This window comes from Pseudorca crassidens, chromosome 9 (assembly GCF_039906515.1).
Source record: "Pseudorca crassidens isolate mPseCra1 chromosome 9, mPseCra1.hap1, whole genome shotgun sequence".
NCBI lineage: Eukaryota > Metazoa > Chordata > Mammalia > Artiodactyla > Delphinidae > Pseudorca > Pseudorca crassidens.
The window spans coordinates 58913003-58940582 of record NC_090304.1 but is presented as its reverse complement, the minus strand read 5'-3'; the positions used below and the strand labels follow the sequence as shown (position 1 = coordinate 58940582).

Genomic DNA, 27580 nt, shown 5'->3' with positions numbered 1-27580 from the left:
AAGTACAGGGAAGGTGTATGTTTCCTCTAGGGCTTCTGTAACAAAATAACACAAATTCCATTGCTTAAAACAACAGATATTTATTTTCTCACAGTTCAGGAAACCAGAAGCCTGAAATCAAGATGTCAACAAGGTTCTTTTCTTCCGGTGGCTCTGAAAGAGAAACTGTCCCATACCTCTTTCTTAATTTCTGGTGGTTACCAGCAATCTTTGGTATTCCTTGACTTCTACGTGCAAAACTCCAATTTCTGCCTCTGTGTTTATATGGACTTCTTCTCTCAGGGTCTCTCTGTGTCCCCTCCTCTTCTTATAAGAATACCAGTAATTGGATGTATGGTCCACCCTGAATTCAGGATGACTTCATCTCAAGATCCTTAACTAAGTACATCAGCAAAGACCTTATTTCCAAATGAGATCACATCCTGGGGTTCTGTGTGTATGTGAAGTTTGGGGGACACTATTAAACCCATTACAGAGGGCTAAACGTTTTCTCTAGTCACTTGGTTTTTTGATGGTAGAGCTGAGACTAGACATTTCTATTTCCATAGAGCACACTATCTTGTAAATGATTCATTTATTTGATTTTGTAACAGAAAACCACCAACCTCTTCACTTTGCTGTAGGTATTTGAAAGACAGAGACCCTCTTCAACAAATATTCTATTCTCTAAAAGAAAATAATGAAAATTAATTTCCCATACCTCTACCTGTGTTCACTTCACAGTGTTTTTTCTAGGATAGGAAAGTTTGTAATTAACCAGGTTTTTCTAGGCTAGGAAAGTTCCTAATTAACCAGACATGTCATTAACCAGGCATGCAAACCAGAAGTTTGTAATTAACCAGGCATAACCAAGATGGATGGAGTTAGAGAAGACTCATACCCTGTAGGTTTGTGTATCGCTGTATATACATCTTAATGCTTTTATTTCTCTAGGGTTGTAATTATTTAAAGATAGGCAAAATTATTTTTAGGAAACTTTTTTTTTCTTTTCTGCTGGGAGAAACTCTTCCTTCCCTAGGCTGTTTGCTAAGCCACGAGACTTGATATCAGCCTGGGATCTCTCCTCTCCTGTTCTCTCTTCTCCCCTTCTCTCTCATTAAATAGAAGTATAGGAATTGAGTCAATCTTAAAGTTTTTCTTTTTATCCTGAAGGAAAAATTCTCAAAAAAATCAAGCCAACAGACCAAATAAACCACCTCAAGTCAAAATACTTCCAAATGTTAACTCTTGATTCATTTGTTTTCTGTGATGGAATTTCTTCTCCCAATTTTCTGGTCACTTTGATTTTTATTTACATTAGCTTTGTCCCACATAAGCAACATATATATTATCATGCCCATTTTACAGATGAGGAAAGTGAGATTCAGAGAGCTGCTCTGTCTGTTCAGAATCCCATAGCTAGCAAGTAGCAGTGTTGGGTTTCCAACAAGTTCCTCTGATTCTCAGTTCCAAGCTCTCCCCTGATCCTGTGTCTATCTTGAGCTCATCTTATTTAGAAGCCTTGATCTTTCTAAATTTTTATATTATTACAAGCTGAGACAAGAGTGAGGAGGCCAGATTTGGTCTTGGGATATCCCTGCTGCTCCACTCATGGACCTTAGACTTTTCTTTAACGTGACATAAGGATGGTTAATAATGGAAATTAAATGACCATTGGCCAAGAATGTTCAAAGGGGGTATTTTTTTTTCCTCAGAGAGAGGCCAGAGGGAGATTCCTTGATTTCCTGGGCCAAATTGTTCATTGCAAAAGAATTTATATTACTCACTTGCACTTGATTAAAAATTTAAGCAGCATTCATCCCTTGAATCTTTATAAAGATATTTTCACTTGAAATAAACTTCCTAATGTTCAGATAAAAGTTTCTGTGTTCTGTTATATGAATTCGATTAATTGGTGAGCACCTGTAGGAAGAATTTTGTTTAGTGTGGATGGCCCTAAAAAGATAAGAAATTATGGCTGCTTACATAACCTGCCTAAAATTGTGTCTTCTGGTTATATTGGTAGTATAAATTTTTTTTAGAGGAGAGAAAAGAAAAGGAAAGCAATGAAAAGGAAGGGAGGGGCTTCCCTGGTGGCGCAGTTGTTGAGAGTCTGCCTGCCGATGCAGGGAACACAGGTTCGTGTCCCGGTCCGGGAAGATCCCACATGCCGCAGAGTGGCTAGGCCTGTGAGCCATGGCCGCTGAGCCTGCGCGTCCGGAGCCTGTGCTCTGCAAAGGGAGAGGCCATAACAGTGAGAGGCCCGTGTATTGCAAAAAAAAAAAAAAAAAAAAAAGGAAGGGAGGAAGAAAGGAAGGAAAATTAACCAATACATTGGACAACATAGATTCACCAAATAAGTCGTTCACATGACAATTATTTATCACTTGTTACTATATATCAGATACTGGGCTAGAAACTTGTGAACAAACAACTCATTATAATACTGTATATTAAAGGATGACAAAGTCAATATATGGACTAGTGGAAATCCTTAACTGGATATTCAACACAAACTTGAGAAGTAAGGAGTCACCCCTCCTTTTACAGGTAAGGAAACTGGGCTTTAGAGAAGGACACAGAGAGTTAGTGAGCTTACCAATAGCATAAGATGTCTAGTATTTATTTTACTCAACTGTGAGCTATGTAGATGTTAATTCTGGGAACTAGGATTTTCACTTTTTTCTCTGGTGCCTGAAAGATCAGGTCTTGCTTTATAAACACAGGGAATTATCTAAAATTTCTTATAAATCCCGTTAGAAGAGCTCTATAACTATATGCATCATTCTCTAAATTCTGTTCCTGGTTAAATAAATGCAGAAAACAGTCAGTGGAAAAAGCCAGATTTCAATCCTAGGTCTTTTTTCTCCCAGTCCACTGCTTTATTATTATTTTTTAATATCTTTATTGGAGTATAATTGCTTTACAATGTAGTGTTAGTTTCTGCTGTACAACAAAGTGAATCAGCTGTACGTATACATATAACCCCTCCCTCTTGAGCCTCCCTCCCACCCTCCCCATCCCACCCATCTAGGTCATTACAAAACACTGAGCTGATCTTCCTGTTCTATACAGCAGCTTCCCACTAGCTATCTATTTTACACATGGTAGTGTATATATGTCAATGCTACTCTCTCATTTCGTCCCAGCCTCCCCTTCCCTCCCATGTCCATAAGTCTGTTCTCTACATCTGAGTCTCTATTCCTGCCCTGACAATAGGTTCGTCAGTAACATTTTTCTAGATTCCATATATATGTGTTAATATACGGTATTTGTTTTTTTCTTTCTGACTTATTTCACTCTGTATGACAGACTCTAGGTCTATCCACATCACTACAAATAACTCAATTTAGTTTCTTTTTATGGCTGAGGATATATTCCATTGTGTATAGGTACCACATCTTCTTTATCCATTCATCTGTCGATGGACATTTAGGTTACTTCCATGTCCTGGCTATTGTAAGTAGTGCTGCAATGAACTTTGGGGTACATGTTGAAAAGATGCTCAACATCACTAATCATTAGAGAAATGCAAATCAAAACCACTGGTTTCACCTCACACCGGTCAGAATGGCCATCATCAAAAAATCTACAAATAAATCCTGGAGAGGGTGTGGAGAAAAGGGAACCCACCTGAATTGTTGGTGGGAATGTACATGGATACAGCCACTATGGAGAACAGCATAGAGCTTCCTTAAAAAACTAAAAATAGAAATAGCATAAGACCCAGCTCTTTTAATTCTACTATTTCTTCGAACCCAGTGACCCTCAACTGTAGGTAGTTTTGCCCTTTAAGGAAATTCGGCAATGTCTGGTGACATATTTTGATTGTCATGACATGGCTGGTGGTGGCATTGGCACGTAGGGAACAGAAGCTAGGGATGCCAGCAAACATGCTGCAATGCACAGGGCAGCCCTGACAATAAAGATTTATCAGCCCAAAATATGTGGTTAGTGAAAAGCAAGTTCTGTCTTGTTAATGTATACTTTATGATAACTAGAACATTATACCAATATTCAAATCAGCACATCTGCTGGAAGATTTAGGAGGAAAAAAAAAAAAATATATATATATATATATTATATATATAATAGATAAATTCTGTTTTAGTTTGTTTTATTTGTTAGATTATTTTTCTCTTATAATATGTATATCCAAGTGCCTAGCATAGTGCCCACCCAACACATACAAGGCCCTCAATAAATATTTGTTAAATTTAAAAAAAATTATTTATTAAATTATTACTAATTATTATTGAGTGCTATCTTTTGGTCGATTTCTACACATACCCTCTAATTTTAAAAATAATCCTCAAAGAAGGCGTTATCATCTCTACTATTTAAATTTAGTTTCAAATCTCTAAAAATGACTAAGTTGTACTTGGAATCCCTCCAAAACTTTAGGAGCTGACAAGAGTCCCTGCCGCTTTCCTGGAAGCTTATTTTGTATGTATTAGTCATTATAAAAGTTTTTGTGCCCGCAAAATATAGAAAGTTGTACAATATTGCTGTCTTTTATTAAAATATATGAGTTTGCTACCACATAAATATTTGTAACTTTTGAAATTTACATAAAATTGGACTTTTATCACACTTACTGTAGTTTGGAGAACATCCCCATTGTGATTTGGGCTCAGGGGCTGCCCCAACGAGGCGGCTAAAAACACAACACAAACAGACAAACAAAACTTCCTTGATTTCCCACACACTTATTATTTTTTTACTTTTGTTAAAATATTGATTAACAATGCTGTGTTAGTTTCAGGTGTAAAGTGCTTAAGATATATATATATATATATATATTCTTTTTTTTACATTCTCTTCCATTATAGGTTATCACAAGATATTGAGTATAGTTCTCTGTGCTATATAGTAGGTCCTTGTTGGTTACCTATTTTATATATAGTGGTTTGTCTTTGGAATAAATTCCTCATTAGCCAGGTCATTTAATTCTAGGCTCTTTCTCTTTGTTAAGTTTGAATGCAAACATGGATATAATAAGACAATTTAAATTCAGCTTTTTACAGAAATGCCTTCAGTGAATTAGGTGAGTACGCATGTGTGTGAGAGTGTATATACATGTGCGCTAAAGGAGCATTTATTTGAACAATATGAACAATATTTTGGTATGTTTTAAAAACCTTAGAGGAAATTGTTACTTGTCATTTTATCAAGTAGCTCTTAGTTGTGTAAAGGGTGAAGGCTAAGGGTGGTTATTGATAAATGTTAAATACCAGCTCTGTACCAGGATTTTTGCTGGGTATTTTGGTATGTATCTCTTTTCATCATTTTAATAAATATGTATAAAATATTTCACTGAGCTTTAAAGATAAAGTTAAGAGAGATGACTAGGCAATAAACATATAAAAATATACTCAACTTCACTAGAAATAAAATGAAGTCACATTACCATGACAATGAGATAACATAGTATCTCATCCACCAGATTTGGAGAAATTAAAACATCTAACTATTGGCTGTAATGTGAAGCAACAGGTTCTGCTAGTAAAAATGTAACCACTCTGGAAAACAATTTGAAATTAACTAAATAAGTAAAAAATGTGAATGCTTGCGTGGAACTTTTTTTATTAGTGTTTCATTAATCAAGTATTGTGATTAATCACATATGAGCACCTGATGCCCATTAGGCCAGAATGGTGGTGATAGGCTCTATATCCTTTTGACCAGTAATGAAAATCACTGAGCTACAGCTAAATGTATCCAAAGAGATGAATCTCAAACATACATTTCGGTGAAAACAGCAATTTGCGGAAAAAAATTATTCACTATCATTACATGTATATGAATTTCAAAAACACAAACAATTAAACAATATCTTGTTTAGAGATACACAGACATAAGGGAAGAACTTTAAAGTACCCTAAGGGATTGGCTACTCTAAAAATTCATGAGCTTGATTATTTCTGAGAGTGGGTGGAGAGAAAGGGATGGGTCCCGGAAGGGCCATCCAGGGATCTCCAGAGGTATTGGTCATACTTTGTTCCTAAACATGGGTATACATAGATTTAATTTGTCATTTTTCTTTTTCAATTCAAATGAGTATATATATATATATTTTTTGAATTAATTAAATGTTAAACATAAATTATGTTTACTGAGGTAAATCTTAGAAGAGTTATTTAACCTATCCAAGTTTATGCACAGAGAAGTCCCCATTCAGGACTGTGTAATCCAGAGTCCATGCTCACCCGTTTCAGTTTTGGCTCTGCTCAAGATGAAATCCTCCTAGTGCAGTGCCCAGGAAGAAATTGCCTCTCCTGATAATCATCTTATTTTCTCGTATCCGTGAACGCTATGAACCACCAAGTGTCTTCCTTCATTAACTTAGCTGCCAGAAAGTTTACTCTAATGTACATGTTCAACTACAGTAATTAACTTATCTTAAACACTTAGTCCATATATTTTCTTTCTTGTAATGATTTCTGATTTCTCACTCACCTTTAAAATTAATTCATTGAAGCAATCCTATTTCATATAGTCTCATATTATAAATAATCTAAAAGATTTTCTTATGAATAGTGAATAAGTAGCTTTTCATAAGAAAATATATAATTTAGAACCATTACATTTTCTTTAAAGATCTAAATTATTGCCTTTAAGGAAGAATCTGTTAGTTTTTTTTTTTTTTTTTCTTCTTTTTTCTCATTTCCTAACCCTTTGAGGTTATCATGGTCCTAAAACTGATGAGTTTTCATGTAAAGGAAACAGTCAACAGATTGAAGAGAAAATCTATGAAATGGGAGAAAATATTTGCAAATGATACATCTATTAAGGGCTTAATATTCAAAATATATAAGGAACTCAAAAAACTCAATAGCATAAAAAGCCAAATAACCCAATTAAGAAATAGGCAAAGGACTTGAATAGACATTTCTCCAAAGAAGACATACAAATGGTTGAAAGGTATATGAAAGGTATTCAACATCACTAATCATCAGAGAAATGAAAATTGAAACTACAATGAGATAGCATCTTACATCTGTTAAAATGGCTATTATCAACAAGACAAAAGATAACAAGTGTTGATGAGGATATAGAGAAAAGGAAATCCTTGGACACTCTTGGTGGAAATGTAAATTGGTACAGTCATTATAGAAAACAGTTCATCAAAAAGTTTGAAATAGAACTACCATATGATCTAGTAATCCCACTTCTGGGTATATATCCAAAAGGAAGTAGAATCAGTATCTTGAAGAGATATCTACATCTCCAAGTTCACTGCAACATTATTCACAATAGCCAAGATATGGAAACAACCTACATATCTGTTGATGGATGAATGGATAAAGAAAATATGGTATACGTATACAATGAGAACATACACAATAGAATATTTTTGAGTCAAAAAAAAATCGTATCATTCGTGACAACATGGATAAAACTGAAGGACATTATGCTAAGTGAAATAAACCCAACACAGAAAGACACATACTGTGTGATCTCACTTACATATGGAATCTAAAATAGTTGAACTCATAAAAGCAGTTGGAAGAGTGATTGCCAGAGCCCAGGGGTTGGGAGAAGTGGGGAGGTGTTGGTCAAAAGGTATAAATTTCAGTTATTCAGGATGAAAAGTTCTGGAGGTCTAGTTACAGCATGGTGACTATAGTTAATAATACTGTATATTGTAAATTCGCTAAAAGAGTATATCTGTATAACTGATTCACTTTGTTATAAAGCAGAAACTAACACACCATTGTAAAGCAATTATACTCCAATAAAGATGTTTAAAAAAAACAAAGGAAAAAAAAAAACAGATCAGAAAAAGATCCCCAAACTACTATCTGGTAAGGGGGAATACAACAAGAAATCAGGAGAAGTTTATTAAGTTTATAATTTTTTCCAAGTATATCAAAAAAGCCATTTCTATTTGCCTTTAGTGCATTTTCTTTTTGACGCTCAGGCTCAGCGGCCATGGCTCACGGGCCCAGCTGCTCTGCGGCACGTGGGATCTTCCCGGACTGGGGCACGAACCCATATCCCCTGCATCGGCAGGCGGACACTCAACCACTGCGTCACCAGGGAAGCCCCATATACAATTTTTTTGTGTGAATTATAATTCAGTAAAGCTGGGGAAAAAATTAGCTATTAAAAGAAAAAATAAAATCAATGAGTTCTCAGTTTGGGATAAAACAGGTGTATAGCATTGTCCTGGGAAAATGTATGTACTCCAGGTGCAGTTTTATTTTGGAGAATATGCCAAGTCAGTACTCACAAGAAAGCTTCTCCAGAATGAATCACCTTTTGAAAAATACGTTGAGCCATAAAAGGCCTTACATAAATACATGATTATCTTTCTATGTATGGAGAAGGCAGGGGGAGGAAAGGATCAGAAGATAGATCGTACTGAGTTATATAGGGGAAGTACTAGGCTCTCTTTTACGCAGCTCCTCAGAAGGCAGCTGAGGCCAGTGTGATGAAGAATGTTATCTGTAATTGAGTATTCAGCTTTTCTCATAGTTTTAATTATCTTTTTCAGGATGAAGGTTGGTAACTATAGTAATATATCTGACCAGTAAACCTCAGTGTCATTAGGAAAGTGGGTATAATTGTTTTAAACACTGCGAACCAAATTTATATAACTTTCAAAGGCATTCTGTAGTCCACGTACAAAGAAAAGTGCAGGCGATAGAGAATCAGAATGATATGATTTGAATCTGAGTTCTGCTGCTTCATACATGCTTGGCTTCTTAACGCATCAAATGTAAGGTCTCTGAGCCTTTACAGATATCTGAGATGGGAATGAAAACATATTTACAAGGCTATTATGAGGATTATATGATTCAGTATGCGTTAGAGCTTACCATCACAGAGTCACAGAATACCTGTCACAGAGTCATATTTGGGTAGTAACTGTCAGGTCTCTTGGCCACAGTGTGAAACTAACATGAGTTTGTAGCTTAATCCAGTTTCTATATTCAAGCATTGATGAGGTGCTTGATTGATTGATTAATTCCTTAATGCATTCATTTTGATTAATTTATTCATATAAAAAGCATTTATTAGTCACATACTCAATGGTGAATTAAACCTATTTTTTGCAAAATATTACTTCAGAAACTATTACATATATTATCTTGAAGAATGCATGCAAAATTAAAGCACTACTCAGATATCAGCAATATATTCTATAAGCACTCCCAGAAATGAAAATTAGTATATATTAACAACAATAGGTGAAAAATAGTCAGGATATATTAGCATTCATGAATGGTTGTATAGGCAGATAAGCCATGGCAGAGAATGGGGAAGCAGACACAAGAAGTAAATCTTATCACAATGTCAGACCAAAAGCCAACCCACAGGCATGCGATCTTTTCAGTTTTTCAGCCATTCATTCAGTCATTTGTCTGTCCTCCAGTCTGCATGTTCTTTCTTTCTTCCATCTCTCTCTATCCACCAACTCATCAATCCATCCCATAAATACTTATTAAACCCCTAGTTCTGGGCATTAAAAATGTAATGATAGGTCCATTTCCTCAAAGACCTAAGTATGTAGCTGCAGAATGAGCATAGAATAGGTAATTATAGAGCACTGAGTTTTAATAGCATTTTATATAGATTCATGGCTATGAACTCAGGATTTGGAGTCATGAAGACCTATATTTGAATCCCAGCTCCTCTACATAGTAAATTTCAGCAAATGAATTAACCTTACTTAGCCACCATTTGTTTAGCCATTAGCTTGTGATTGTAATAGTGTATATTTTGCAGGACCATTGCGCAGGTGAAATGAAATAATGTGTGAGAAGTTTGATTCAATGTTTGAAATGTCCTCATGATGTTAGATGATGTAGAGAAACTAAATTGATCTTGGTGTGGAGATGCCAGAGATATTCTCCAGAATGACCCTTTAGAGCTGTGTCCTGGAAGGGAGTAGACTTTTCCAGGTAGCCAGCCACAGTATAGGAAGAGATGGTTGTGGGCAGATAGAATGGCATTTGCAAAGCATTGTTGAGACTAAAGTGTTGGGTGAAAAATTCTGTTGCCACTTAAGCCCTTCAGTTTTCAAAGCCATCTGTGGGAAAGCAAGTGAAGGAAGAAAGGATCTAAAATAAAGAAAGCACAGTCCAGAGAGAGAGAGAGAGAGAGAGAGAGAGAGAGAGAGGAGAATGATAGTGTGCACTAGAGAGAGCTTAGAAATAGGGACTTAACAGAGTTCTTCAGGCTGAGTCTGTGTAGTGTTTAGGAGCTTCACAGGTTTAAAAGCTAACACATAAGATTAATGGCAATTATTAATAAAAGGAGAATAAACTTTTATTTCAATCAATGAATTATTTGATTTGCTAAATGGAGTAAGAAAACATTAGATCTAATTAAAAGTTTTAGTAGGTTTAGTTTCTTTTAATTTTTTGCCCAAGTACGTCAGTACTTTTCTTCAAATATCTGATTAAATATAGGGTTTCTGATATTTAGTCAACTGCAAAAAAAATATGTTAGCTCTTCTCTGTGGGATATATTGCACAGAATATATTGTACACAGACAAGCAGAATATATCATTTGCTATTAAAGTGAGGTTATTTTGATGAATCATAAAAATATATTTAAAATGTAGTTAAAGGAGAAGGATGACATCAAACACTTGTAAGTTCCTTGAGAGCAAATGTCTAATCCTGAATATTTACTACCAAATATCTACCATAAGGCAGTGAAGTCTATAAATACTCACCAAGTGCTTAACTGTTCTGTTGAATTAAGATTTTAGAGGGTGGGAATATATTTTGATTTTTATAGTGTCTGGAATTGTAATAGAAATTTATGAAGTTATATTTTATAATTATAAGGTTTCTTACTTCTGAGGATATTAACAGTGATTCATGGTCACAGAGTCCAATTTGAAGAACAACAATTCAAGTTAACCCTTTATAGTATCAGGCTTACTGGTTCTTTCAATTCCTTGTAGATATATTTATAGATTTTCATGTAGCAAACATTTGAGGTTCTATTATGCATCAAGGTAACAAACTAGGCACTAAAAAGGTAAGATACAAATGAAGATATGGGCCCAACTTGCTCAGGGAAGATATAAAACAGGAATACCAGAGAACTCTATCACAAGGTGAAAAGTGGTAAGTCCTATGGTAGGTCCAGATAAAATATGGGGAAGTTCATTTATTTCTTGAACACAGGTATTCTCCACTCTTTCAGAAATCTGGACCCTCAATATTTTCTTTTCTTTTTTTAATTAGGGGAGAAAATAAGATCTAAAGGAATGAAATCATGTTGGTTAATCAAGGTTTCTTGACATAGGTAGACAAATCGGTCAGCTCAGTTAACACTGAGATCCTTTTATGTGCCAGCTATCTTTTTAATCACTTCACATGAATTGGCACAACTAACATATAAAGTAGTTATTTTGATGATTCCCATTTATAGATAAGGACACGGAGGCACAGGGAAGTGGACTAATTTCCATGAGTCCTCTCAGATAGTAAAAGGTAGAGCCAGGACTGGTTCCTGCATCAACATTCTTACTTATTATGTAACACTGTCACTAAAAACAAACAAACAACAAAAGGCATGTTTCTTCCACTGGAAGACAGACAATTTAGGTACAATGTGGAAATGCCATCATAGACACACGTACAAGGTGCTCTAGATGATCTGAGAAGGGAAACCTGTTCCAGAATGTGTGTGGTCATGGGAGAGAAGGTATGATCACACCTAAGTTAACCTCCAAGGACAAGTAGGAGTTAGAAAAGAACAAAAAGAAATATACTGTATGCCCAAGGGGAGGCAGCAGCATAAACAAAGCCAGAGTTACAAAATAAAAACCCAAAAAACTCGTGTCTTTAGGAAGCAACAAATATAGCAGACTCCATCCCCACTGCTCTGCAAAACTTCATAGTTACAATCCTGAAAAACCTCCAAGGATGGAGGATTTGCATCTGGGAAAATCTAGAATGGAGGGAGACCACTGTGATATGCAAATATATAAAGGTCCTTATAAATACTTTTTCTATGTTTGTCAAAGTAAGTGAATAATAACAGCATACCAAATAAAGACTATGATAAAAAAAAAATTAAAGTCTTTGAGAATAATAATAAGTGAATAATTGATACTTATTTACCATCCCTTACTTCTTGGAACTTGCTAAAAAAAAATTAGGATATCTCATTCTCTCTCTCTCTCCCCCCACCTCAATTCTCTCCAGCCTATAGAATTTGAGAGTGTTCAAAGATTTTCCACTGCTTTCTTTATCTTTCTTTAGACTTCATTTAAATCCTCCTCCTACACTATCATGATTTTGTCTCATATTCCTATTTCAAATTTTGTTTTCTCTCTTTTTAAAAACTTCCTGCAAAAAATAGAAATGACTTAGTTTCTTTGTTTGTGGAATAAAAATACTCAGCTACTAAAGCTTTGTTTTAGAAGAAAATGCACTTGTGCTCCCAGTATAAATGAGGAAGCTCACAAATGGAGAGAAAATGGAGATTGGAATCACAAAACCATACTAAGTGAAGCAGGAGTGGCTCCAGAGAGAAAGATATTGATCTTGAACCCCTAGCTTCACCACTTAGTAATACTGTAACTTTGGTAAAACTACCCTCTCTGAACCTCAGTTTCTCATCTATAAAATGTGGATGATAGTAGTACTCACAGGAGATTGTGCTGAGTTTTAAAGGTATAATTCACATTAAAGACTTATTGCAGTGCCAGGCACATTAAAAATGGTTACAAAATGTTAGTCTGGACAGTTGGAGAAAAGCCAGGTCATAGCCGATCTTGTATAGCTTGCTAAGAATTTGTGGTTCATTCTGTGAGCTGCGTGACTCCATCTAAAGGGACTGAAGCAGTGGAAAGACTGGGTCAGGTATTTATTTAAGATGGATGACTCTGCCAACTAAGCTGAAGATGGTTTGGAAGTGTGCAAACCAGAAGCAGAAATGGAGAGAAAAACATGGATCCAGCCATACAGTGCATTTGTTCCAAATGCATATTCTCTGGCTTACCACCTAAGGAATGCCAGTTTACGGCAAAGACGATGGAAATTTTAAAATGTCAGGGCCCCGTCTTAATAAAGTGTTGCTTTTAGCAGTTACTCTGAAAGACAGGTTTTAGTAATTCCATGGCTTCCCTTAGGACCATAGGTATGATGAAGTCTTTTACTTGTAAATGTACAAGGTGTAGTTTTTAACTGAAGTGAATATAAAATTTTGCATGTCACTGAAGGCCAAGCTATTACTCTCTAAGGCCACATAGAGACTCTGCCAGGAATTGATACCCTTTTCCCATCCAAGCCGTCTGTGCAGGGATGCACCACCAGTATTTTAATCTTGGGATATGAATTCAAGAGGTGTATATCGATGTGATTTTCTCCACATTAACCAACGTGCTTGGGGCATAGCCTTCGTCACAAGTCCTTATGGTAAAAATTCAATGAAATGTGTGTACCTTTTGCTCTTCAGAGCAGAGGAATTGTAGGTCACAAATGCCATGGATAGCTGAGACACAAAAATGTATTATTCATCATTCTAGTGCATTTTGAAGTCAATGGACACAAGGCCATTTAATTCTGGCTTTTCCAATGCACATGTAGCTTTTTTTTAATTGAAGTGTAATTGACATACAATATCAGTTTTAGGTATACATCATATGATTCAATATATTCTGAAGGACAATACGTCTAGTTACCTTGTTACCCTACAAAGTGATTACAATATTATTGACTATATTCCCTGTGCTGTACAGGACCACTTGCACTTGCCAGTCCCAGCCAAGGAGTCAGGTGCTGTAACCGCGGGAGCTCTTTGGCTTCAGCAACGTGGAAGGAGTGTGCCGCTATCACTTGCCCCACGTTCAAGCTCACCAGCCTGTGCTGGCAGGTAAGGTTGGGAATGCAACATTGGCATCTGCCAGTGTCTCCATCTCTGGGGAATCTTTCCACCATCTCCTGCCCCTCCAGCCAATGCTCTTCAATTTGCAAATTTCTAACTGCTGTTATTTCACTGGGTCTCAAGGAGAGTGAGACCACATATGAGCCCTTTAAGAGGGAAGTCTCTGTTTCCTATAGCGCTGTGGGATCCTTGGATGTCAGCCTCGTTGGTTTTCTAAGCCGACATTTTGGGGACTCATCTTTCTGCTGTAGATCCTAGGGGCTGGGGTGCCTAATGTGAGGTGGCAACCCCTTGCTCCCCTGGGAGAAATGTCATCTGGTGAGATCCCTCCCTATTATGTGCTGGCATTCTGGGTGAGAGCATTTCTCTGCCTCTCCTATCCATCTTCATGTGGTCCTTTTTATCCTTTGTCATGAAGCAGGTGTTCAGTTTGTTCTCGGGTTCTTTTCAGAGGGAATTGATCCATAGGCAGCTATATATTTGTTGTGTCAGTGGGAGGAGGTAAGTTCAGGCTGTTTTTATGCTGCTATCTTGAACCACTCTCTCAGATATGTATCTTTATCTTAACTATTAAGTACTTTCCGCTTTGTACCACATGATCTAACAATCACAGTAAGTATATTAGTAGAACTATGATTATATCTCAAGAATCTTCTAATGTCAACAGAAGTTATGTCCCATGTATAAATTCTTTCAATAGAGCTCTACTCTATTTGATAAGGAGGGTAGAAAATTACATGTATTATATAGATAAATATAATAGTCAACCTGTTATACAGATTTTTTTAATTGGGAGTTTTGGTAAAGTCATCTTGAAGCTAGTAAAAGACACCATGTCTAGGGCTCATTCTAATGCATTGTGATTTAAGTTTTATTTATTTATTTTTAAAGTTTAAATATTTAAAGATGTGTCTTCCCATACTCAGTATTGCTGCTTAGAAGGAACCACTTTAACTCTACTAATTTATCTTATTATTTACTGTGGTCATTAATTTCATATTGCCAAATGAAATAATTACACTGCTAATTCTTGAGTTATAAGTTTTTGACATTATTTATTGACTTGTGTTATGATAGATGAGGACTTATCACACTTATACCATATCTCAAGATTAAGGAGGTTCCCATGTGGAATAATGTGGTACATGTCTCATCCTGGGTCTCTTATCCCTACTTGGTTACTTTCTCATTTTGAATTCTTAATCAAGTTATTCATTTTCCTGATTCTCTCTTTTCTTATCAATAAAATGAGGCTAACACTACACTAAACTCTATTTCTCAGTACTTCAGTTCTCTTAAACTTATGATTTTTGATGTAGTGCCAAATCATGTATAATCTTCCCAAATTCAAGTCCTCTCATTTTTATTGTGATCCACAAGAGACTAAACATTGGCTGGGACTTAGAATTTCTTTTATCTCCCTTTACTCTGGATTCCACAACTGCAGTGCTCTGCTCTCCAATGGTAGTGGTACCTCCTAAGTAGAAATCAAACCTGTTCAGTTGTCCCTTTTCACTACCTTCTCCTGTTTCTTTAGACTCCTCAACTTCAGTTCTTTGATGGATGTGGTACTGATTCTGTGGAAATCTCATGATGCCTAGTAGTGTTCCCCTTGAGAGATTAAACTAAGTAATGTCAGTGAAAGTGCTTTTTAAATTGAGAAGTTATTCATGATAGGCCAGCAGTGATGGAGCTAGTAATATTGTTAGTTTCGTAGTTTGGTCCAGGACTTCTTGGGTCTGTCTTAAAATTAAAAGCTCACACTCCAGCATAAGAACAAATCTTCATACTTTCCCAAAGGCAAAGACATGGATTGTAATACTACATTGAAGCCAAGTTCATGTCAACTTCAAATTTTCTACCCCGGGTTAAAATTATGTACTGGATTTTTCTGCTTCCTTTGAAGACTCAGTAGCATAATGTGTCCCTATCTTCTTAAAACATTATGAGGAAAAACAGAGGATTGGATAACATCTTCAATAAGTCAGTATTGGCTGTTGTATATCATCTGATCTTCTGCTTAGAAATGGGGTGATTTCTTTGGGGAAAATTCATGAAGATTTGCTTGGTTTGCTTTTAAATGGTTCAAAGGCTTGTTCTAAATAAATCTCTCTGGAGAAAACTCTAGCTTAAAATCTTACCACCAATGGCTGGATTTGCTGTGATTTTTCTGAAAAAAAAATCCATTTACAAATAATAAATGCAATGCTACAGAATTTTGAAGAATAACCAGGGAATTCCAGTTGCTATTGCTCAGTTCTTATAATCCTCAAATCTCTGGTTTTCTGTCTGTCATATTCTCAGTAGCTGGGTCAGTCACTGCTTCCTACAAATGACCTAAGCTTTCAGCAAAGCCCTGGGGTGCCTGCACTGCTTTTGAGCTACCATCAACTTTCTCCTTCCAAGGTATATGCTGCCTATGTCCCCACAAGCATTAGACCATAACCAAAACTGCAGAGGAATGGTACAGCTTCCCTCCTTTGTAAGAAATATTATCAGTACTAACAACCTTCTCTAGTATTCTACCAAGTAAGACTGCTCTGCTTTTTTCTGCAGTTTCCATGGAGAAATATAGATTTTTGACTTATAATTATGAAAATAATCCTTATCCACACCATATTCATGCCTAGAATATTTGCCAGCCATGGTTATATGATTTATATACATTATCTCTAGCCCTTATAATAATTATTATCCCGATCTACAGATGAAGAAATTGAAACTTGTAAAGGAAAAATAATTTTCCCAAGGTCACATAGTCAGAAGCAGTCTTTGAGAATGGGTCAGTCTGATCTCACTTGCCGTCCTTGTTTTGTTTTTCCTATTGATTTTAATTTGGTTAAGGAAAAACCAGTACAAGACGGGGGACTTTGATGTTGTTTGGGAGTAAGTCTCATTTTAGAAAGAATTTGGATATCATCGTAATTATCCATCCATTCTCATGACACCTTATATATCAGCAATTGTACTAGGGGATGAGGATATAAAATTGAATCAGACATGACCTTTGCTCTTAAGGAACTCATAGTTTAGTTGAGCATGGGGCGAGGGGTCACATGTTCTCACTAAATGATTTGTATGAGTCAGGATGGGGTAAATTGCTATCACACTTACTCCTCAAACCCCAATGACTTAATGAAATAAAAGTTTATCACTCAAATCACACTTCAGTGTGGGTGCTGGTTGGAGGGCAGAGGCTCCACTCTCATCAGTACTTCAGGGGCACAGGCTTCTTCCATCTTGTGCCTCCCTCTTATGCAGATCCCCAGACACATTCTCATTCACCCCCTGACTGAAGAACAAGAGCAATGATTGTGTATGGGAAATTTAAATGGGTTAGAACAGGGCAAGAAGCAGTCAACATCACTTCTGTTCATCGTATTACACTGGCCAGAAAATAGTCATATGACCGTATCTAACTGCAAGGGAAGCTGGAAAATGTAGTGTAACTCTGTGGTCAGGAAGAAAAAGACATAAATATTGGTGAGTAATCTCTGTCATACCCTTCCGTAGTCTATTACTGTGAGAATTGAAAGACAAATACCAGTTGGCCAATTAGAAGGAGTATAGGCAATTGGAGAGGAAATCATTCATTTACTTATTTAACACAAAATTTGAAGCACTTAACATTTTCCAGGTAATTTTGTAGATTCCAGGATAGCATGACTGAACAAAACAGGATCACTGTTCTTATATGATTTATATTATGGCAGGAGGGGATGATATATAAATAAATAAGTGAGAAAATATCAGTTGGAGATACATGTTATAAAGGAAATAAAACGTAGTGATGTGATAGAGCATCTGAACAGTTACTTTGGGCTGGCTGGTCAGGGAGTTACATATGCAAAGAGGAGGTGAAGGATACATCAGAAAGTGTAGCAGGTTCAAAGAGAAGAGTTGTGACTAGGGTATAGTATCTGGAACTTAGTGATGGGTGATGGGAAATGTGACTGCATAGGTAGGTTAGGACTAGATGTTAAAGGAGCTTAAATGATAGGTTAAGGTTTTTATTTACTTTTATAAAATTTATTTTACTGAAGTATAGTTGATGTATAATGATGTGTTAATTTCTGCTGTACAACAAAGTGATTCAGTTATATATATTTTTTCATATTCTTTTCCATTATGGTTTATCACAGGCTATTGAATATAGTTTCCTGTGCTATACAGTAGGACCTTATTGTTTATGCATTCTGTATATAATAGTTTGCATCTGCCAACCTCAAACTCCCAGTCCATCCCTCCTCTATCCCCCTTGCCCTGAGCAACCACAAGTCTGTTCTCTGTCTCTGAGTCTGTTTCTGTTTCATAGATAGGTTCGTTTGTGTCATATTTTAGATTCCACAAATGAGTGATATCATTTGGTATTTGTCTTTCTTTTTCTGACTTACTTCACTTAGTATGATAATCTCTATGTCCATCCACGTTGCTGCAAATGGCATTATTTCGTTCTTTTTTATGGTTGAATAATATTCCATTGTATATATGTACCACATCTTCTTTATCCATTCATCTGTCAACAGACATTTAGGTTGCTTTCATGCCTTGGCTATAATGAATAGTGCGGCTGTGAACATAGCAGGGCATGCATCTTTTGATTTACACTTATGTCCAGATATGTGCTCAGGAGTGGGATTGCTGGATCATATGGCAACTCTATTTTTAGTTTTTTGAGGAACCTCCATACTGTTTTCCATAGTGGCTGCACCAATTTACATTCCCACCAACAGGGTAGGAGGGTTCTCTTTTCTCCACACCCTCTCCAGCAGTTGTTGTTTGTAGACTTTTTAATGATTGCCATTCTGACCGGTGTGAGGTGGTACCTCATTGTAGTTTTGATTTGCATTTATCTAATAATTAACAATGATGAGCATCTTCCCATGTGCCTGTTGGCCATGTGTATGTCTTCTTTGGAGAAATGTCTATTTAGGTCTTTTGCCCATTATTCAACTGGGTTGTTTGGGTTTTTGTTATTGAGTTGTATGAGCTTTTTGTATATTTTGGAAATTAAGCCCTTGTTGGTCTCATCATTTGCAAATATTTTCTCCCAGTCCATAGGTTGTCTTTTCGTTTTGTTTATGCTCTCTGCTGTGCAAAAGCTTATAAGTTTGATTAGGTCCCATTTGTTTATTTTTGCTGCTATTTCTATTGCATTGGGTTTACTTTTTTTTTTCTTTTTTACTTTATCCTTTATTCAACAAGAATCCATTGCTGTAGGGAGCAACTCAATAAGATTTTGAAAAGCACTGACAATTTTAATGCAGTTGGATTGGAAAGAAGCTAAGATTAGAAGGAGGAAGGCCAAGCAAGCTAGTTAATAAGAAGTCATGAAACGCTGAACTGAGGAGGAAGTAGTGTAGGTTTAGGAGCAAGGTGGGGTAGAGTGCAGAGACATTTCTGGGATAAAATGGGCGGGCTTTTTGACTAACAATCTGAGTGATGAAGAAGAGAAATCAAACACCTCGTAGGTTTCTAGTTTGAGCATCTACTGCTCTTATTCACTAGGCAGATGATACACAGGGTTAGAGGGAGCTGGTTGGGAGTGCAGTAGAGAAAACTTGAGTTTACTATTCACTTTTATCATTTGTCTGTTTTACATAGAAGTGGAGAATTCTTGAGAGCATTAGAGATAGAAATTCATGCCCCATTTTTACTTAGGCATTGTGTGTACTAACTTTTAATACTCTTTTCATTCTACTGTGTCCTGGAAAAAGAGAAAGGACAGAGGTAATAGTACAATATTTAATGTGCTTTGTACACTTTGCATACAACCTCTCATTTTGTCCTCATTATACACATTTGAAGTTGGCAATATGTCCTTGTCTTTAGAAATGGGGAAACAGAGGCCCAGAGAAAAACTTGCCCTTAATCCCACAGTTAGAAACAGAATTGGGATCTGAACACAGGTCAGGTGAAAGTAGGGGAGCACTGTCATTTGTAGCACCACGAACAACGCCATCAGGCAATTTGCCCAGAAGTGAAGAAAGCATCAGATCAGGACTCCAGCACTGATTTCCAACCTCAGTGTCTATTCTCTCTCCGTTGTATATTTCAGATACTCACCAGAAACAAACTAATAACATGAATGAAACCTGCACACAGGTATTGGGTTTTCATTCCTCATTGTCATCACTGAAAATCAAATGCCACAAAGGTCATTTTTATTGCTTATTTAAAAGGTACTTTTATTTAAATAACAGTGCTATTTAGCTATTTATAAGTCTTTCAAGCTACTACTGCTCTTTTTCAAACTGTTCTCAGACTGAAAATTTTACCTATGTAGAAAGAGATTTAATAACATTTCAGGGAAAAAAGAAGTTTGACCAGCAATTATTTTTAGTAGCAAATTGATTTTGCAAATCAAATTTTGCCAGACTTAAAAATAAGGAAGGTACAGGGACTTCCCTGGCAGTCCAGTGGTTAAGACTCTGCGCTTCCACCGCAGGGGGCACAGGTTCTATCCCTGGTGGAAGAACTAAGATTCCACATGCAGTAGGACCAGAAAAAAAAAAAAAAAAGGATGGTACATAGTTAAATAGGTGAGACATATAGTTATGTGGGCTACCAGAAAGTGCACTGGAATGAGAATCAGTAATCTAGAACTGTATGAATGACTCTTTGCTAATTTTTTTTACTCATTTGCTTATTCATTTTCTCAATCCTTCAATACAAATTCATTAACTAGGCACTATAGAAGGCCCTGGAGTAACAAAAGGATGAGAGATATAGATAACCTACAAGTTTTCACAATTTAATATTGGCTATAATGCCATCAAACACTAAAATCATTAATACATTCATTCATATTTTACAAAAAAATCAACACATATTTAATTAGCCCCAGCTATGTTTCAAGCACTGTTCTGGGCACTGGAAATACGATGGTATAGAAGAAAAAACACTGACTTGCCTTTACTGTGCACACATTTTCAATGGAAATAACAGACAATGAATTGTTGATAGATACATAAGTTCAGGTCAGAGAGTGACAAAATGATATGAAGAAAAATAGTGAGCTTCTAGTTTTAGGTAAAGTGGTGTGATAAGTAATACTATGTGCCAACTTGACTTGGTCATGGGGCACCCAAATATTTAGTTAAATGTCATGCTGGATGTGTCTGTGAGAGTGTCTCTGGATGAGTTTAACATTTGTATTGGTAGACAGAGTAGATGGCCCTCCCCATATGGGTGGCCTCATCCAATCCATCTGCTGCCTGGAGAGAACAAAAATGATAGAGTAAAGGAGAATTGGCTCTCTGCCTGTCTTCCACATGAGATATTAGACTTCTGCCTTTGGACTCAGACTTGGAGTGAAGCTTAAATCTTTCAGCTCTGCTGCTTCTCAGGCCCTCAGATTAGTACCCCTCCCCCTCTCCCTCCCCCTCCCCCCTCCTTTTTCTTTTTCTTCTTCTCCTCCTTCTTCACCTCTTCCTCCTTTTTCTTCTTCTTCTTCTTCTCCCCCTCCTCTCTCTCGCTGTGTGTCTCTCTGAGACACAGAGACACAGAGGCAGGGAGAGAGATTGTTTCTTTTCCCCCAGAGAACCCTGACTAGTAAAAGTAGTCAGGAAAGAAACCAAAATGAAGTTCAGGAGTGAGAGTGAGCCCCGTGGATATTTAGGGGAGGAATATCCCATACAGGCAGAACTGCAAGTACAATGGCTCTGAGGTGGGAGACGCAGCAGGGATGCCAGTGTGGCTGGAGTGGATTTAGCAAATAACGAGTGATTAGAGGGACATTCTGTGGCCAATTCCTTAGAACCTTATTACCATAGTAAAGATACTAGGTTTTATTCTATGTAGAATTGTCAGCCAGCCATTAGGAGGTTTTTGGTAGCTCACTCTCAGATGGTTCACAAAAACACTAATAGTAACGGGGCTATGCAGAGAGAGAGAGAGAGGAGAGGAGAGAAGAGGAGAACAAATGCCACAGAGCAAATGCAGCAAAACCTTAATAGTTGGGGAAACTGGTTTCAAGGATACGGGAGTTCTATGTACTGTACTTACAACTTTTCTATAAATTTTAATTATTTCAAAATAAACTATTGACACGTTTTTGAAAATTGTGGCTCATTTGAACACTCATATCTTTGGAATAAGAACTGAAGTCAGTTGTCACTTACAAATGTTTACCTTGACCAAGTCACAATTTCTGAGCATCTTCATTTTTCTTACCTGCCAATTAGTACATACTTAGATTTTTTTTTTTTTTTTGCGGTACGTGGGCCTCTCACTGTTGCGGCCTCTCCCGTTGCGGAGCACAGGCTCCGGACGCACAGGCTCAGCGGCCATGGCTCACGGGCCCAGCCGCCCCGCGGCACGTGGGATCTTCCCGGACCAGGACACGAACCCGCGTCCCCTGCATCGGCAGGCGGACTCTCAACCACTGCGCCACCAGGGAAGCCCTGTACTTAGATTTTTTGTGAGAATTCAATGTTTTATATATATATACACACACACACACACACACACACACACACACACACACACACAGAGAGAGAGAGAGAGAGATTAACTGGCACATAGTATCAACTAACACTGGCTATTATTATAATGGAAAATAATATGTGCAAATAACCAGAGGAATTTATATATATTTCAGATATCAACATCAAGCGATAGCAAGTAAAATATAATGTATAAATTTACAGAGTATAATTTCAGGCATCTGAATAGTGGCATAGGGAGAATTTGGAGATTTGATTCAGACCAACAAGTATCTATTAAGTATTGCCTATGTTACAGGAACAGTGCTTGGGATCAGAGATTCAGAGACAAAGAAAACACTTTTAATCCAAAGAGATTTTCCATAAGAGAGATAAGAAACCAGTTAATTGTTCTATAGTATGAAATAAGATATGGCAGAGGTAAACACAAAGTGCTACGAAAGCAAAATCAATGTCCATCTAACCCATTTATTGGTAATGGCAACAGTATAAATGAATTATATGAGTTTACCAAATTTACCAAAAAAAAGAGAAATATTTGCAAGGGATTTTATAATTCAAACTTCTGTTTGGTTATTTTTATTGACACTAAAATTCATTTCCCTCATATCCACTGTATGTGTTACTTTACTTTTTTTGATTTTTCTAGTTGTCTTTTTCTTATCTCGTCAGACTAAAAGAACACTTTAGATAGAAGGAATTCTATTGCCACCTAAAATTTCAGTGAAGAAGGCGGTAATTTTACGTAAGTTCAAGCAAATGAACTTATATACACAACAGAAATAGACCCACAGATGTAGAAAACAAACTTATGATTACCAAAGGGGAAAGGCTGCGGGGGAGGAATAAATTAGGAGTTTGGGATTAACACATACACACTACTATATGTAAAATGGATAACCGAAAAGGACCTACTATATAGCACAGAGAACTATACTCAATATTTTATAATAACCTATAAAGGAAAAGAATCTGAAAAAGAATATATGTACGTATAACTGAATCACTTGGCTGTATACTTGAAACGAACACAACATTGTAAGTCAACTATACTTCATTAAAAAGTAAAAAAAAAGGAGGTCATTGTTAAAGAAGTGCCTAGCCTAAAAGATCTGTTTTCTAATCTAAATTCTTAGTATATTTCCTTCTTTTTTCTGAACATCATTTGAGATGCTTGGTGCACAAGCCTGGTTTGTTTCCTCCTCTGCTGATCGTTCTATTTCCACCATCCAGCCATCCAAGCAGCCACTCACCCGTTCACCTGTTCTTTCTCATTCCAGAAAAGCTTGATGCGGCTTCCTTTATGTTAAATCTTTTGCTTTTCAGATCTTACAGGGCATGATTAGAAAGTGAAACTGATTAAAAAAGAAATGGGTCAGGTCTCACATGTCCTTCATAAAAGTCAGCTTGGGAAGACTGTGATTACTCTAAAAAGGCTGCCAGGGCTCCAGATCTTTTTAGATAATGCACTATGGAAACTGCCATGAATGTTTCCTGAGCTTCCAGTCACAACAAAAATCAGAGAGTCAGGCTGCTACATGTAGAGTTACACCCTATGGCTTTTATTCATTGGCAAATCTTAGTATTAGAAGGGGTTTTAGCGGTTGTGGTAGAAAACCTTCTCCACCACATTCTCACAACCTTGTTGTCCATCACAAACTTGACATGATGGCCCCTCGCTTCTAGTACAAGACCTCACGTGGGTGCCCTGTCAAATTTGTGTAGGCCGAGGTTTGTCAGTATCTCTCCATATGTTGATCCATGTATGTGCATACGTATAATAGTTTCTGCTCATCATCCTAATCCTGTCCTCTACAACTGCACGCACTGCACATAATTCCTTTCACAGGACAACTATTCAAACATGTGGAGCCTGTTGCTATCCTAACAACTGACCGACTACATCAGCTCCACCAATCCCACTAATCACCTCTGCTACCTCTGTGTTTCACTTACTTTACGTTAAATATCATAGTTCCTTAGTCTAGTTCCTATGACATGGTTTCAGGGTTACTATTACTATGCTCTTTGCCTTCCTCAGAATGCTCTCTAGGTTATTAGTGATGCTCTTCAGTAATAGGGAACCTTCTTTAAATATGAATCCCCAAAACTGAAGACAACTATTAAATTGGTTTTCAACCAATATTTGGTAAAGTACAACACCTACCTTGATCTGAACACTGTGTTGTAGAATCAAATTCTAAATAAACAGAAAAATGGTGAGTCGTCTTGTAAAGCTAAGTTTCTTTGCAAGTCCCTCAAATATGCAAAACTGATAAATTAATATTTTTTACATATTGGTTTTACTTAATTTAAGGCAAACTTTCTTGTTTTTATTTTGAAGATTGAAATTTGTGTACCCACTCTTTTCTGCAAGGTAGGTACTTCCAAGTCAATTAAGGCAGAGAATCAAAGGAAATAAGGAAAATAAGACTTGTTGATATGCTATATTCATACTGTTAGTCTTTATAATGTTCTAGAAGCTTTTTAGTTCGGTAAATACAAGTAATGTATTATTAATATTATTGCAGTTTCTTTAGTGAATAGAAACCTTGTTTCTCCATAATTTTCTTTGTAATGACATTCAAATACTTTAGTATACTTAAAAATTTTAAGAAAGCATCCACTTAGGTAACCATTTATTATACCATATTCATTTTCTTCTCTGTATTTGCCAATCTATTTCACTGTGTATCATATTAGCAAATCCTGTATATGGCAAACATCATTTTAAGATTTGGAGGGATATGAATAAGGTTCCTTGTTCATAACAGTGGCCATTGGCAATCTACAAATATTGTCAAGACACCTGAACTGAATGCCTCTCTTAGTCTTGAAATTTCCATGAGAAGTTAATAGATCAGAAGTATTTCCAGGATCATAACTGTTGCCTTGTCAAAGTGTACCTGCAGAATCATTTCCTTTCTGAATGATTACTCTCCCTCCTTAATTCATCCTCCCACCTACTGACTCTCTGATTTTTGAAACTTTAGTTGTATCATGGATTTCTCTTTTGAATATCCTCTAATACCTAAAGGAAATAATAATAATAGTAATAATAACAATGGCATATATCATCAAGAGCTTACTATGAATAAGTTACTATGTTAGACACTTTTTCTGCATAATTGCTGAGCCTCATAACAGCTCTACAAAGTAGGTATTAGAATCCCCATTATACGTATCAAGAAAGTGAGACTCAAAGATATTAAGTAACTTTCCCAGGGAAGTCCATAAAGTAAGTGATTGAGATAAATTTGAATCTGCATCATGTACCCCATGTTCCATGGCATTCAAGGGCCTTCACAGTTCATTCAGTAAATACACCCTGAGCATCCAGTATGTCTCAGGCACTGTTCCAGGCACTAGAAGTAGAATGATGATCAAGACTAATGGCATACACATTCAAGAAGCTAAGACATTTGCAGGGGTTAGAAGTGAGATCATACAGGCGATCAAGTAGATAAATGGACAAGATAATTTCAGGTAGTGATGGATACCAGGATTAACATAAAACGTGGTGGTAGGATATGGAGTGTGTGAGTATCATATCCAAATGGTCAAGGAAGACCACCATAATAAAGTGAGACCTGACCGACAAATAGGGTAAACCATGTGGACATCAGGGACTGAAGTGCTACAAGCAGAAGGAAAAGCAAGGGCAGAAGCCATAAAGAAGAAATATTTGGGAGTGTTTAAAAAAAAGAAAGAGGAAGAATAGGGTCAATACGGATGGAGCATAGCAAGGAATGGGGACTACTGAAGGGTTGTCATACATGATAATATTGCTTGGAATAGGGTGGGAACTGGAGAGAAGGGGAGCAGTAGATATATCAGGGATCAGTGTTGGAGCTTCTCAATTCAACTCAAAGTTTATTATCCTAATTTTAACATTTACCCTTCATGCACTCTGATTTCCACTTATGCCAAGTAACTTGTAAATCCCCACAATGTCCTTGTGCTGATTTTCACACTGATTTCTTCCTAAAGTCTGATTCTCTGCTTTCAGATCCTTCTCTAGGATACTTCTACTTTTCAGTTAAGTCACAAATTATAGGTTATTTTTATATTCATTTTTATTTCCCAAGCCTCTCCATTCCCCCTAATCAGAATGAACTGTTTCTTTACTCTTTTGACGTTTTTAAGCCAATCTGGATGGTTTCATGCTTAAGTTTTACACTTTGATCTCTCCCCTGCTAGACCCCACTTCTTGAGGGAAAAAATGATCTCATACATTTTTGCCACCTACCAGTTTGCTTACAGTGGGACACAGGAATTATACATTTTGTTAAACTAGGAACTCAAAAGAAGGGATGACATCACTCATGATCTCTGACTGAGTCCTCCACTCCATTCCTTATACCACTCTATCGTAATGCTTTATCTCTTGGCTTTTGCAATCATAACTCTTCTAAATCTACTCTTTATAAAATTGCTTGTGATCTCATAGTAAGCATGTTGTATTATTTTGGATTGAAGCTGTAACAAATTGTCACAAATTTAGTAGCTTGAAAACAAAAAATTATCATCTTACCCTTTTGGAGTTCAGAAATCCAAAACTAGTCTCACTGAGTTCAAGTCAAGGTGTTAGCTGGATTGGTTTCTTCTGGAGACTCTCAGGAGATTCTGTTTCCTTGCCTTTTCCAGCTTCTAGAAGCTATGTATATTCCTTGATTCATGGCTCCATATTATATCACCTCTTCTTTTGCTTCCCTTGTCACATTAACTTCTTCTCTGATGTTGAAGCTCTTGCCTGTCTCTTATAAGCACCCTGTGATTAAATTGGACTCACACAGATAATCAGAATAATCTGCCCATCTCAAGATTCTTAGTTAATTCATATTTGCAAAGACATGTTTACCGTGTAAGGTAGCATATTTACAGGTTCCAGAGATTAGGATGTAGACATCTTTGAAGGGTCATTAATTAGCCCACCACATGTGTCTCATGGTGTATCAGCACTCTTTGATCTCATTGAAATATTTAATCAGAAAGCAATACTCCCTACTTTGTGAGAGTCACTCTCCTGCTGGCCTTTGTGACATAGCCCAGGTAGTCTTAATAGATTGTTTCTTTCCACTCCTTTGCAAGTGTCTGTCCATCCTTTAGCATGGTAAACGTCACTCTTCATCAAATTTTCTCTACCAATTGCTTACATAAAGAAAATTCCAATAAATACTTGATAATTAAGTAAAGATAATAATACCTAACCCTTACTGAGTGCTTAATGAGAGTCTAAGTGTTTCACATATATAATTGCATTGAATTAGTGCAATAATCCTGTGAGCTAGGT

The 27580-nt window shown here is 36.6% G+C and overlaps 1 long non-coding RNA gene across 1 annotated transcript in view; it reads left to right on the top strand.

The window, feature by feature from the left end:
- Nucleotides 1–27580, top strand: part of LOC137231336 (uncharacterized) — a 1125320-nt gene that overhangs the window by 941501 nt on the left and 156239 nt on the right. Inside the window, exon 5 of the long non-coding RNA XR_010946462.1 lies at nt 13695–13828. This is a non-coding gene — a long non-coding RNA (uncharacterized lncRNA). The remainder of the gene's footprint in view (nt 1–13694; nt 13829–27580) is intronic.